The 14,238-nt window shown below is 40.1% G+C and overlaps 1 protein-coding gene across 1 annotated transcript in view; it reads right to left on the reverse strand.

Moving 5' to 3' along the window:
- Positions 1-12,619, reverse strand: part of LOC117471481 (semaphorin-4B-like) — a 65,234-nt gene extending 52,615 nt beyond the window's left edge. Inside the window, exon 1 of the mRNA XM_034116538.1 lies at positions 12,458-12,619. The gene's annotated coding sequence lies outside the window, so the exon portion shown is untranslated. The remainder of the gene's footprint in view (positions 1-12,457) is intronic.
- Between the last annotated feature and the right edge of the window lie 1,619 nt (positions 12,620-14,238).

The raw sequence follows: 14,238 nt of genomic DNA on the forward strand, positions 1-14,238 counted from the left end.
CAAAGCATTGTGGGGATTTTAAGACCGCAAAGTCTACTCATGTGCAGACTCGATATTTCTCCAAACGGAGTACGCCGGGCTCGGTAGATTTCCAAGGGTGTTTCTCAATCGCGAGTACGCTTGCTTGGTAGCACATGTCTGACGAGCATCTTGCTTCAGAAGCGAGTCAAGAATACTTCCTGGCATTCGGAAAACGAAGTGTGGAACACGCTAGCAAGTGTGCAGGTGTGCGTCATATGAGAGGCCCTGCCTTACATCTTCCGCCACAGATTTGGGGAAATTGGTCCGTGCGCAAAGCATTGTGGGGATTTTAAGACCGCGAAGTCTACTCATGTGCAGACTCGATATTTCTCCAAACGGAGTACGCCGGGCTCGGTAGATTTCCAAGTATACTGGAGATTGGAACAGTACTTCGGCGGCACTCGATGACGTAGTATGCTTGAAATAGTGGCTCTGAAGCAGCTTTACTCGCGATTGAGAAACACCCACAGACGGAAAAAATCTGCCACTTCCTTACAGAGCCCCTCCTCCAACACACACGAACGCACACATGACCAATGAGGGCACGAGGTAAGTTTGTGCACAGATGGAAGGCTGACAGGCAGGTAGGCCATCCAGTTATTTAGCCGGGCCGGTCGTGCTTTTTACAGTATTACGGCTTCCACAGATGACATTTTTTTATGGATTTTTTGTCAAAGCACTTAAGATATTCATTGCTATCGGGATGTTAAGAGCATTCCATGGAATATAACAAAAAGTGTATCTCGAGCCGGTTTCTCAAACGTACCTACCCCCAGTGGCGACTGGTCATTAGGGGCAGGTGGGGCACAGCCCCACCTAGTGTCAGCAGAAAGTATTACAAATAATGATTACAAAAATGCAAAAAAAAAAAAAAAAAAAATATATAAAATATATTTTAAGATCATGTTTAATCATCTGATTCGTCTGTACATTGCTGTTTTAGTCTGTGTTCTTCTAATTAGTGTGTCTACAGTCACAGTGTGTGCCTATTGAGCTGTTTAGAGCCATGTGGGACAAAACCTGATTATGCCCCTCCCTCTCGCTGTGAAGTCAACGGTGACTGTAAAAACTACACTGCGCATGCTCAGAGTATTTTGTAATGAAATGTGTGTGGCAAAAAAATAATGACCAGAGGGGCATGGAGCTACCATCCCCACCATACGTCATCTCAAATCATTCAGAGCTGATTGGCTGTAAGTACGTGTGCCGCGAAAAGTGTGCTGTGTGAAGAGGAGACGAGAGAGCTGCAGTGGCGCGTCCTAAAACCAGGAAGTAAGCTGCAAAAAAGCAATGAGATTTCTCCAGAGGATTTTAGAAAATAGCTCGAAATAAGATCTGTGGGAAACGTACCTGTTAGATAAATGCACGTTTTGATTAGCCGGATAACATCCACATGTCTACCCTACTTTTATAATTTTTTTATCATAAATCTATGGATTAGATTTATGATAGACCTTTGAAACTACAAGAACATAAGGAGGACTTTTACAAAAAAGTAATAGAAATGTTTGTCCAGAAGGATAGGCAAATGGACTTCATCTTCAAGTCAAGGTAAGACCGCAATTTTATTGAAAATGGGATCTTACTAAGAGAGAACAATTCAATATTTAAATGATAAAATTACATTTTTTGGGTATCCTTTTGTTGAAGTGTCTGTTTAAAATTAATCGAAGCATCAGACAAAAAAAGCTTTTGAAAATAATATTATATTTTGGTTTAGGTCAAAATATAATATTTGTAAACCTGAAGAGTCAGTGCCAGTGCCTCACCAGCCATGAACCTCACTGCACGTCACTGCAGAAGCTTATATATAGACATCTAAGTTTTTTGTGCCCCACCACTTTTGTACATATAAAAACGCCACTGCCTACCCCACCTTTAAATTATTGCCTATAAAAACAACATTACACATAATCAGTTGCATTCATTTCTTATGGCTCTATCTGCAGCTTTTCCGGAGTCATTTCTTATGATTACATTTTTCCACAGGCCAACAACAGCTTCAAAAAAACAATTTCCCTCAAAGAAAAAACCAAACATGCCCTGTTGTCGCAAGAAAAAAAGTGCAAAAAGGAAACATCCATTGAAACTCAGTTTGCTGCTCTGTGATGCACACTAAGCCAGATACCGGCGGGCCAGATCTAAATTAAAATGAAATCCACCAAGGGCCTGATTTGCCCCCCGGGCCTTGAGTTTGACACATGTGATCTAAATAATGCAATAAAATATAATCTACATTTCAGATAAGATGTGCAGGGTTTTTTAAAAGTTGTATTTTAACTGAATGAGTTGAATACACTACATCCCAAATGTCCCTTCTTCACAGAAAAATAAAATAACAAAATGAAAAATCAACATACATAAAAATAAATATGAAACACTGATTATAAATGCATTTAATTATAAAACAACAAGGTTGACAGTGTGCAGTTGTCTTCGGGGGAAAGGGTAAAGTAGTCTACAACTGATTGTGGATTACACGCACATCAAAACACACAAAAAAAGAAATGAAAGAAAAGATTACTACTGTGTAATGTAAGATTGTATTTCTGTAAACGGTTGCATGATTTGTTGCAGAGCAGTATTTATGCAAAGATTTTGAAGGCCCTTTTTTGTTTATTATAAATGGCAGTATAGTTGTTTGCCACTTTATCATTGAGTGTAACAACACATGGCACACAGAGCTATATGTCTCACCATAGTAGCCTACGTTTTTTTAAACTATGCAAAGGTTGTCAAAAAGAGGGGAAATTAATTTTCATGGACAAAAAAAGCATATGATTTGACCTATCAGAAGGTAAGGGACTCAAATCTCAAAGCATACTCTCTCAGATTGTGACTATGCTTCTTGGCTGAGAAAGTCTTCTTTCTCTCTTCGGTATCAGTATTCCTCTTTCTCTTTCTTCTTAAAGCGCCCTGCAGCTGTCAAACAATGAATGATAACTGAGAGCGTCCACCACAAAGAGAATTACACAGGATTATGTACGAGGGCACAGACCTAAACACAACCGGACTCAGCCATTCAAGTAATCTCTTTTTATCCCCAAAAAGAGTTAAATGAACTGTGTGTATGTCTTTTTTCTTCTTGAAAGGCTCCTAACAACAGCCTGGCTGCACCATTTGCTCTGCTGCTGACGTCCAATAAAATGTATCTTTCCTTGACAAGGAGAGACATGAAACAAATTTGTATGCATAACACAAAACCACTTTTCACACCCGCAGGGAGAAGAAAACATTAATAATTAGTATCCAGCACCTTGCTTTCAGTGACATGTGACAATGTGAGAATTTGTCAGATATTTTGACTGTTAACACCAAGAGATGTGATGGCAGTAAGCAAGCCAGGCGCAGAACGCTCGAGGCTGCATCTTGATTCAACCTTTATTGTGGAAATGTTGTCACTCTCTGACTTATTTTGCATGACTGTGACACAGATGAAGCAAAGGCCAACCCTCCCCCAACAGGAAAAATATGTGACAGGTGGGGGTTACATTTACGACACTTCATTCCTCAGTCCCTGTCTTTCTATCTCTTTGACATGACTCCTTCTCTCTATGTATTTTTTTTAAATAAAAGACGGCCACAAATCAAAGTTGTTCTCCTTTATCTGCCAGGAACCCAGTAATCCCTCAAATTCAATCAAGGATTACTCTGATTCAAATCATCCAACTTTTGCAAAAGTCAGGTTTGTGACAGATAGGCCACTCAGCAGTTTGAATTCCTTTGAAAAAACCATTCCATTTTTTTAAAATTGCTTTTCTGTATGCAAATCATTTATGAATCCATCAAGCTACAGAGTCAACCAAAGTATTTAAAGGTGGGGTAGGTAAGTTTGAGAAACCGGCTCGAGATACACTTTTTGTTATATTCCATGGAATGCTCTTAACATCCCGATAGCAATGAATATCTTAAGTGCTTTGACAAAAAATCCATAAAAAGATGTCATCTGTGGAAGCCGTAGTACTGTAAAAAGCACGACCAATCATTTTAGCCGGCCCGGCTAAAGTAACTGGATGGCCTACCTGCCTGTCAGCCTTCCATCTGTGCACAAACTTATCTCGTGCCCTCATTGGTCATGTGTGCGTTTGTGTGTGTTGGAGGAGGGGCTCTGTAAGGAAGTGGCTGTGTATTTTCAAGTTCTAGCGCACTCGAGCTGGTTTCTCCAAAATTACCTACCCCACCTTTAAGTTCACCCAAAACAAATGAATAAAAAAACGAGGAGAGTAAATTAGTCTTTATCTCACACTGAAAAGTGAGAAAATGAAGTAGAAAGCAGTCAGATATTGGCTCTCCCAAACTGAAAATGCAAAAACAAGATTCTGAGCACTTTGCAGGTTTTGGTGAAGCACTTTGATAAGAATGAAGTGGCCTCCTGGTAATGAGCACGGCAGGGTTTATCCGTAGCATTTTATACTTTGAATTCATCAAAGTGTAAAAACCCTCAATTAGATTGCATTTAAAAAACGCTCAGTGGTTGTTGATCAAATCACCCTTAATCTGCCGCTGTATTAAAATAATATCCGCTTGTCCTGACAAGGAAGCAAACACCAGCGATTCATATTAAGGTCAAGGCAACCCGTGGAGCTTTTATTGGGGTTAAGCTTATGACAGACTCTTTCAGTAAATAATACACAACATCAGATTATCAGATTCACCAAAATAATTTACCCAATAAGCTTTTGTCAATGAGATCAAGTCATGTTTTATCTTTAATAGACACACTCAAATGCACTCTAGGTTTGGATTAGTTTATATTGTGTGTTTATTGATAAATGTTATCTGAATAGGCAACAACAATAACAACTTGAACAAAGAAAATGTGAACTTTTAAATTACTTTCCATGCTAGCTACGTGTGCATAAGTAGAACCAAACAGTTCCCATGGTATGGCTGTTTAGTTTTTATTTGGTTTATCGACAACTGGCTTTACATTAAAGTGATTGAGGTAGACCATTTTTATGCTTTTATATCCACAATGAAAAGTACTGTATTGTATACATTGTGTATGTTTAATGAGTATTATCTTTTAAATGGGATAAAAACAAGAATTCTTGACATTTTAAAAGTGTATTTTGTGCACAAGGTGACCATTGAGCTCCATCATTATAAGCTACAGGTCTGAAAAGTGAAGCAAAAGACACGTTTCTAAACTTGCAAAAAGAACCCTGATTTTATAGAAGTCTATGAGAAAATGTCCAGTCTCCTCAGTAAACACGAGTATATCATTTCAATCATAGGCTTCAAGTCTCCCTTAGTCCTGCATAATGTTCATTTAGTAAATTATGGTTCCATTTAGAGTCAACCGTCAAAAGAACGGTTATACTTTAGGGCGTGGCAACCTTTTGATTGACAAGTAACTACCGCTGTGTTGTCCGGTTTGGGTGTTGTCAGTGTTTTTGTCTTAAAACTTTAAAATAAATTGTTACTTCTTTGTGGTGAAAACATGCCTTGTTCAGCGTTCGGTTGTACAGTTACTTCTGGTTCCAAAAAAACAAGATGGCAAGGTCAAAACATCCCTAAACTTGAGGCTTTAAAACAGTAGTCCACAAACAGATAAGTGACTTCACGGTGACTACCTCCGCTTCTTGTTTACAGTCTGTGAGTCAGAGCAGCAGGTGTCTCCTGCGGAGCTAACAGCACTATGACTCATCGCCGTGTTCACACCTTGTTCTGCACTAACAGTCCCAAAAATGTCCCCAAATGTCACTCACCCTCTCTCTCTCTCTGCGCAGGAGGTTTTTCTCCTCACTTTGATGATTCATGAACTGTTGTAGCACGCACCTGAGTCTGAAAGTGTCCAATTTGCCTCCTCTATAAATGATCCTGGGCTGAGTTGTTGTGACGGGTGAGTCATTTATCATTGGTAGGAATGACTTGCTGTTTTGATAACTTTAAATCAAAGTGCAAGTGTTGGATGTGAACATGTGTTTTATGCACATTAGGAAACAGACGTGAACTAATGTTTCTTGGACCTTGAGAGGATCACCATATGTGTTTTAAGTTTGTGTGCCGTATGAAACCGTCATCATCCATTTAAATGTGTGTCTAATGCAACACAACTCAGCCAGTGAACTAAAGTACATTGGACCCTCAGTTTAAATCAAAATGTCAAATAGTCACATTTCATCATTGACCTCTAGTAATATCTATTCATACTGAAAGTTGTGCAGACATTAACCATAGATAATATTTCAAAGAGTTTATACAGAAGTGCAAGCCAACATGCTCACAATGACAACTCTAACTGTTTAGCAGATGTTATGTTTACCATTTGTACCATATTGGTTTAACATTAAATATGCTTTAAGCATTAAACACAAAAGCTGTGTCCCAAATCCATACCACTTGTTTCTGAGCAGGTTTTTATATGTATTGTGTCTACACTAAAAAACTGGCAATGCATGAACCATCCGGTAGCATACATACTAAATATGTTCAATATTTGAGTGTAATGTTGATGCAAAGCATGTTTTCTGGAAACAAAACAGCTCCAAAAAATTCTTTAAATCTTTTATTGATAGGCATGTTGAGTTTTTTTACATATGTTATGCTTTGGGCACCACAGATACAATTCCTCTTCAACTGTATTGCGGTCAGTCCAGAGATCTAAATATCTTAAGATCTCAGCGCGTAAAACAAAAAACTATCTGCATTTGGAGATACCTTTAAAACTAAGTTCGAGAATGTCTTTTTTTTTTGTAACCAAGGATTTAACACATCTCCAGGTAGATTTGTTGTTCAGCTAATTTGACCTTCAGTCAGAAAAGCAAACAATCATTGTTGCAAAAGATGGCAGCTCATGTCCATATCAAAGACATCCTTTCCTTCCAGCCCCCCCCCCCATCTCTCTCCCTCTCTCTCTCTCGATGTCCGATGCACACACACGTCAGAAGTAGGCTTGTGTTTATAGTGACAGGGAAAATAATTAAACAGGAGATGCAAATCATGTCCTCTGCATAAATTGGCTCTTACTTTCATTCCTGACATGTTCAATCATCTCAGAGTGAGTTTCCAAGGTTTCTTTTGGTTCCTCCAGATAATTAATGCTCAGAGGTTTACAACATGTCTTGTCCATGCTGCTGCTCATATAAAACAGGATCAGATAAAGACTGAAGTCTTGATTTTACCATCAATACACTGCAATGTGTTGTGACCAATATTTGTATTTCTTTATTTTTCTTTATGGTAACCTGCTGGGTAAAGGCGTTCATAAGAAAGACTGAATCTGAGAACCAGAACTCTAAACCAGACAAAGAGAGTGTGACATTGGGCAAAGATTAGGGAACCGACTCAAAACCCTTTGAAACCACAAAAACGTACTGGATAGCTGAACTGCTTGGATGCCTCTTTAATTTCTATAATGACTGAGCATATCTTCTGTCTGACAGCTTCTGTGCACACACCGGGGGAAGGGCTGACATGTGGCTCTAATACGAACACAATAGGATGTTATTAGATTAATGCACGTTAATATGGTCCAGTTTTCCCCTGAGAGCTTGGGGGAAGTGACGTCAATGACGGACAATTCAGTCTAAATGAAGTCTTCGGTGTGTGTGTGTTTGTTCAATGCATGGATTTTCTTTGTCTGGCTCCTTCTTGGTGGTTTTGAAGCTGGGAGGCGGTGGATGCTGCAGTAGGAGGGCATAGGTGAAGGTCCTGCACAGCTGCACAGCGTGAGGAAGGAAGCCCCCAGGCACTGGGAATGAATTAATGAGTTTCTGATTTTTTTATGAATTTATCAGCACAAAGAACATTATTAATCTTGACATTAAACATAGTCCAGCGTTGAATGAAATATCATTAAATGTAAGAAATTGCCTCTGTGTTTCTTAGGTCTAATGGCAGGTTTTTTCCATTAATTGTGTTTGTGTTCTTTTCCTGGAATTAAGAGCCAGAAAATCAAAACTTGGACCTCCGCCTCTGTCAGTAATGCTCTGCTGAGGATTGGGAATATGACCAAAAAAACAGCTCATTCAAAGAGAACGTAATGTCCATCAGCTGCTTAGATATTAGTAGTTTTAGATTAGATCACATTTAAAGTGCAGGAACGAACATACAAAATATATTTTCACCTGTTAAACAAGAATCATATTTTTCTTTGATCTCTTTCTTCTGTTCTGTGTTTAACCTCTGTTAAGACACTGTAACATATGTTCTTGGGCTCTGAATTGTGTCTATTTTTTGTTGTTTTAACCCAAATTTAAATTGGAATGAAAACATTTCGATTATTAAATTAATTTTTAAGTTTTGAAGTGGAAAATCTATTAAATCTCTTTTAAAATGAGTATGCATGATGGATAGTTATGGTGAAAAATATCTGAACCAGTGCAGCTGTGCGTCCTGGGTGTGGATTTTTACACAGCCCACCATCGTCACATGTTTTATTCTTAATAATACTCTTGGTATTCTGTTGAGTGAATGGGGAATACTACACTCTTTCTAATTAAAATAACAGCTGACAGTGTTCATGCCTGTATAGTGCCAAGCAGTACACACACATGTGCACAGTGTAAAATGGTGATTGAAAGATATGTGAATTGTTTTCTTTGATGTATTCAGAATCCAAATTGGTTTCAAAGTTGGCAGAGGTGATGAAATATTGATTTAATTGACCTTTTTTACTTCCCTAGTCTTAAACTACTCTAATATTCATATGCACGTCAATGCTTGGTTTGACGTCAGCACATCCTGTGATGGCAGGTACACATTTAAAGTGGACCTATCATGCTATATTTGAATAATATAGTGTAGGACCATACCTATATAAGGCATATTTATACTAAATATAGTGATTCACATAGATAAAAATACTAGGGCTGTCAAGTTAACGCGTTAATAACGCGTTAACGCAAAAAAAAATTAACGCCACTAATTATTTTAACGCGATTAACGCATGTGTATTTTTTGTCCTCGGCCGCCGTAGTTTCAGAGCGCATCGAGTTTAAAATACCATCTACAAGCTGATGCTGACAGCCCCGCTCCTGCTGCCCGAAGTGTGGCAGACCACACTTCCACGCTCACCGGCAGGACCGGACTGGCCATCGGGAGGACCGGGAGGACCGGGAGGGAGTGTGTATGTGTGGCACGACTCGCGCGAGCGAGGCACACCTTACGTGTTGTTAGCATCTGGTGCTAGCTAGCGCTAACGGATTTAAGGAGCTGTTTCAATGACATTTCGCCGACAATTGCGCCGAGCACTTGACTTTATGCAGGTAGCCAGACAGTGGGACATTGTACAAAAAGTCAGCACACTCAGCACGGATAGTGCGCGCAACATGATTGCAGCGTCCAGGCAGCTCCCATTCGAGCATATATGCCTTGAGCTGCACATAGCTCCCACACACCCCCACACCCACACACCCACACACCCACACACACACACACACACACACACACACACACACACACACACACACACACACACACACACACACACACACACACACACACTGTATTGTATTATTGTATGAGAGGTTCCAGGTTGAATCGAATATTTGTAATGTTCAGAGGTTGTTGTGTTTAATATTCATGAGAATATTTGTCATTGTTCAAATGATAATAAACAAACATATAAAGCATAGTTGTTCACTCATATGTTGATAAGAGTATTAAAAACTTGAAAAATATCCCTCTAAGGTACATTTAGAACAGATAAAAAATGTGCGATTAATTTGCGATTAATCGCGATTAACTATGGACAATCATGCGATTAATCGCGATTAAATATTTTAATCGACTGACAGCCCTAAAAAATACACTATACATTTTAAAAGGAAATATTGTAAATGTTATCAAACTAAAATGCAATAATCACGCTTAACTTAAATACTACATTGTTCCTATGCACTTAGGAACATAGCACATTCATTTATCCAAACCTTACAAATATACATCTCTTTAAAGATTTGTAATTCTTTGCTGCACGTCAAATTGCCCCTAATGCAACAACATGATTAACTGAAATAAAAGAGAGTTGACAACCAAAGTTTTCTTATATTAAAGTGGACCTATCATGCTATATTATAATAATATAGTGTAGGACCATACCTATATAAGGCATATTTATACTTTTTTTTTTTCAAAATACCAAACAGATCATGCATTTTAGCCATGCCTCATTTTGCTCAATTTGCACTTTTTTAGCTCTGTTTTTGCAAGGGCTGATTCTGTGAGAACAGCACCATCTACTGGCCTGGCATATGTACTACAGCGTCTCCAGCGCTTTCGAACGGCAATGGCCGTGGCTGTCTCCTCCTGATTGGTGGAGTTGGCCCAATAGCCGTAGCGCCACTGTCCTGACGTCAGGACAGTGTTCAAATCTGGATCAGTTTTTATCAGATCCGTTGCAGCCCCTTTTTTAGAGATTTGGGTATGGAGGAAAATAGAGAGGGTTGTGTTTTCTGACACTTGGTGAGTTCCCTGGAACACCGGGGACACATATTCATGTATAAAAGACGTACAAAAGTGCATTTTGCATGATAGGTCCCCTTTAAGGTAAAATCAGCATCAGAAGAACAAGTTGTGCATCCTCAAATGTACTCACAAGAAGCTGCAAAGCCAGAATTTGTGACCAAACAGATGAGAGAAGAGTCTTTCAGGGGGACTAACAGAGGAGCTGCTTCAGGGAGAATATTAACATTCAGATCTTCTGAAAGGGTCACTAAGTGCAGGGCATGAGTGCTTGTATATTAGTTCCAGGTTTTACTTTTAAAGGTCTTTCGGGCAGTGGGGAACACAATCAGGGCTGTAAAGGGATTCAAACAGTAAGAAATCAATAAACTATCTCAGTATGACCACACACTAACCTTTTAAGCACCTAAGTAATGCTTGAACAGCCAATAGGAACTTACTATGCACTGCTCTTCCTCAATGCCTGTTGGTTGATTTGTTTGTTTTTGGACCACCAACCTAATTACTTTCCATTTATGCCTACTGAGAGTATATGTCAGAGTTAAACAGCCTTGGGGAAGAGCTGTTTCATGTGCTAATCATTGATTAAAAAAATCCACCAGCATATTTGCACACACTGTTCCATGAGGGACTGCAGAGAATCTGAACAAGGCCAGCTGACTTCCATCTCATTGTGGGTTTCATCCTTAATTTGCAGCACTCATTGATAGTAATGACCAAGTTGAAAGGCATTGCAAAGCTAATTTGTTTGTTAGTTAATTGAAGAATGGCATCAATTATCTAGCGTAGGAAATACATTGTTTGGTTTGCTGCCAGTGATGTGGTGGGATTTGGGACTACACCTTCCAAACTTAGTAGATATTTGTTTGAAATGTATGTGATGCACAAATTAAACAACAATTAACTAAAGTAAAAAGGACTAAGATACCTAAAAATGAAATAAAATTAGGCATTTATATTGAAATTGAAAAGCACAATATTTCCAAATACAAATGTCCAACTTCCTCTCAGGTCTTTGCGATAAAGAAATGGACAAAATCTGGATGAATTAGTAATGAAAGTGTTTACACAAAGAGTAGACCAACCATTATAAAATATTAACATGACAACACACTGGACCTAAAAGGTTAGGTTGCAGTGCATTGCTACACCAAATGCAATTTAGTCAACCTCTGGCTTAGACAGGAAAATGCCCCAGTGACTTCCCTCCTCAGTTCTGTTATCATTAATGTGTAATTTAGCAGTCCAAAGCTGTGGCAATAATAGAATTACTTTTCCTATTAGACTCAATGTCATTGAGCCTTACTGTAAAAGAGCCCAGTGCATATAATGGGTGAGGATAAGATAGAGAGAGCATTGCAAGTGTCCAAATGTCACAGGCTCACACATTTACACCACATGCACACACCCTGTTTTGTCAGTGACACACAACAGGCACAATCTATACGTACATAATGAGACTGTCAGGGCTTTATTGTAGTCAATTTATTCTTTCTGTGCAGCGGGCAGGAGAGACACAAACTAAACCATCACAGGAACTCAATGCATTCACAGCTTTGGTTTGCATTCATGTGATTCCTTCTTCTGTATCTCAAAGCACAGTGACTGACATTTTTCAAAGAGGAAACCAGATAACACACAACACCCGGGAGCATGTTTAGTCTGCATATATCAGGCTGCACATATGCACAGAAACAGATTCATAATATCACTGAAAACACACACACATGTGCACCTCACCCCTGATCCAACACCTTACTAGGACACACACAGACAATAAGCCTGACTGAATGCAATCTATTGCCATGGCACCCAGCGCCTAGATGACCGGTATCTGTAGTAACTGAGCAACCTCACACCACTTCATTACTCCAAGCACCAACTCAGCGGCGAGCCTCTCCTCCCAGGCTGCAGCAATGCCTCCCGGCATTTGTCCGCCACTCTCTGCAGAAAAAAAACCCTCTCATCCTATTGTCTTATTGTGAAGCACCATCGCCTGCTGTCATAAAAGAAAAGAGGGACTCACCGTGATTTCCCCCCACGGTGCAAGACAGGAGCCAGGTGGAGCGAGCTGAGGCTGCAGTGGCGGAGGAATCCCCCTGGTAGTGTATGTGTAAAAGTGTGTGAGAAGGAGCGTGGAAGTCTGCATGTGTGTGTGTGTGTGTGTGAATGTGTGTGTATGTGTATGTATGTGTATGTGTGTGTGCAGGGAGTGAGAGCTGATCCAGCAGATGCAGGCGGGAGCCACCAATAGAATGAGGAGAAGAGAGAGAGAGAGAGAGAGAGAGAGAGAGGGGTGTGTGAGATACGGAGGGAGGGAGAGACAGCAGAGGAGGGGTCTGATAGCATTACATCATGGACCAGGGAATGGTAGGTTTGCAGGGGGTGGGATACGGGTGGGGGAAGGTGTGTGTGTGTGTGTGTGTGTGTCCTTGTGTTTGTGTTGTTGTCTGCATCCCCATCATTGTATATATTCTCCCTTCTGCAGCGGACCACAGGATGATTAAGTATTGTGTCCGCATGCTGCATACAGTGCAGCGTCGTCACAGTGGCTGCACCTGTGTCTGTGTGTGTGTGTGTGTGTGTGTGTGTGTGTGTGTGTGTGTGTGTGTGTGTGTGTGTGTGTGTGTGTGTGTGTGTGTGTGTGTGTGTGTAACAGACATAAACTACAGCTATAATCAAGAAGGTATAATAATTGAACCACATTTCATACATCATGCACCCAAACTCCTGGTAACTATAAATAAGTCTTACAGCTTTCATGTACAGATATGTTCCAGATGCTGATTTTCCTTTCCTTATTGCATTGATGTCATACAGGCTAACAGTTTTCTGCAGATGGACTTTAAAAAAATGGAAAAAATCTCAATCCCACCACACACCACCCCACCAGCTAATGGCTCCCTTGTCAGTTTGAAAAAGCACTGATGGACACCCTGTTAGGAAGTCACTGACATTTCAGGTGAGTGATTCCAAACACTTTCTGCTCTGACATAGCGGGCCTCTAAATGGAGAGAAAAAACACACACTATTTTTTACCCTATAGCAGCAGCAATCACCTGTCTTTGTGCAGCCTGCCATCCCTAAAAAGAGACAGAGAGGCAGAAGGATGGAGAGAAGGAGGGAGTGAGAAAGAAGGGTGTGAGTAGGAAAACAATGACAGCTCAGGGTCATCCTTGCACCTCTGCACTGTCTGTACCAATCTGGCACCAGACAGGCAGAAAACGAGATAGCAGCGTGTCAGGTGGCAGGAGCACGTAGATAAGGAAGTCTTTCCTCCCAGCTGTCTTCATTAATTTTCACAAGTTATGTGTGTTTAGCCCTGCAGGCATTGTGACTTACACCATGTTTTTATGCACTCTCAGTCAGGATGTAGCTTTTATCTTCGTCACGTTTCTACTCTTGCAGCGCTCACACTTTTAAGTGTTGTTTGCTTGTCTGCATGAAACAGCGGGGGGCTGGAAGTTCAGCGAGATACTCTTGGTCCTACAGTAGTTGAACTGATGTAGCTCACCAGCTAACTAGCTAGATGGCCCTGAGGGCTAGCGCTAGTCAGTGACGTAGCTACCAGAGCTTCTCTCAATTCCCTATGTAGTGTTCAGTTGACCTCACCTTGGTAGTTCACCATAACCAACACAGTCTCACGGCATTTCGTGTTATAGTCACGAAATGAATCTATTGATTCGTGTTCACCAACACGATTTCCCCATTTTTTTCGTGTCACACAGAACGATTTTAAAAGCAATGTAAATAATAACAAATTAGAAGGAAAAAGAGATTTAAAAAAATACAGATTTCAGTATTCTG

This window comes from Trematomus bernacchii, unplaced genomic scaffold (genome assembly GCF_902827165.1).
Source record: "Trematomus bernacchii unplaced genomic scaffold, fTreBer1.1, whole genome shotgun sequence".
In the NCBI taxonomy this organism is placed as follows: domain Eukaryota; kingdom Metazoa; phylum Chordata; class Actinopteri; order Perciformes; family Nototheniidae; genus Trematomus; species Trematomus bernacchii.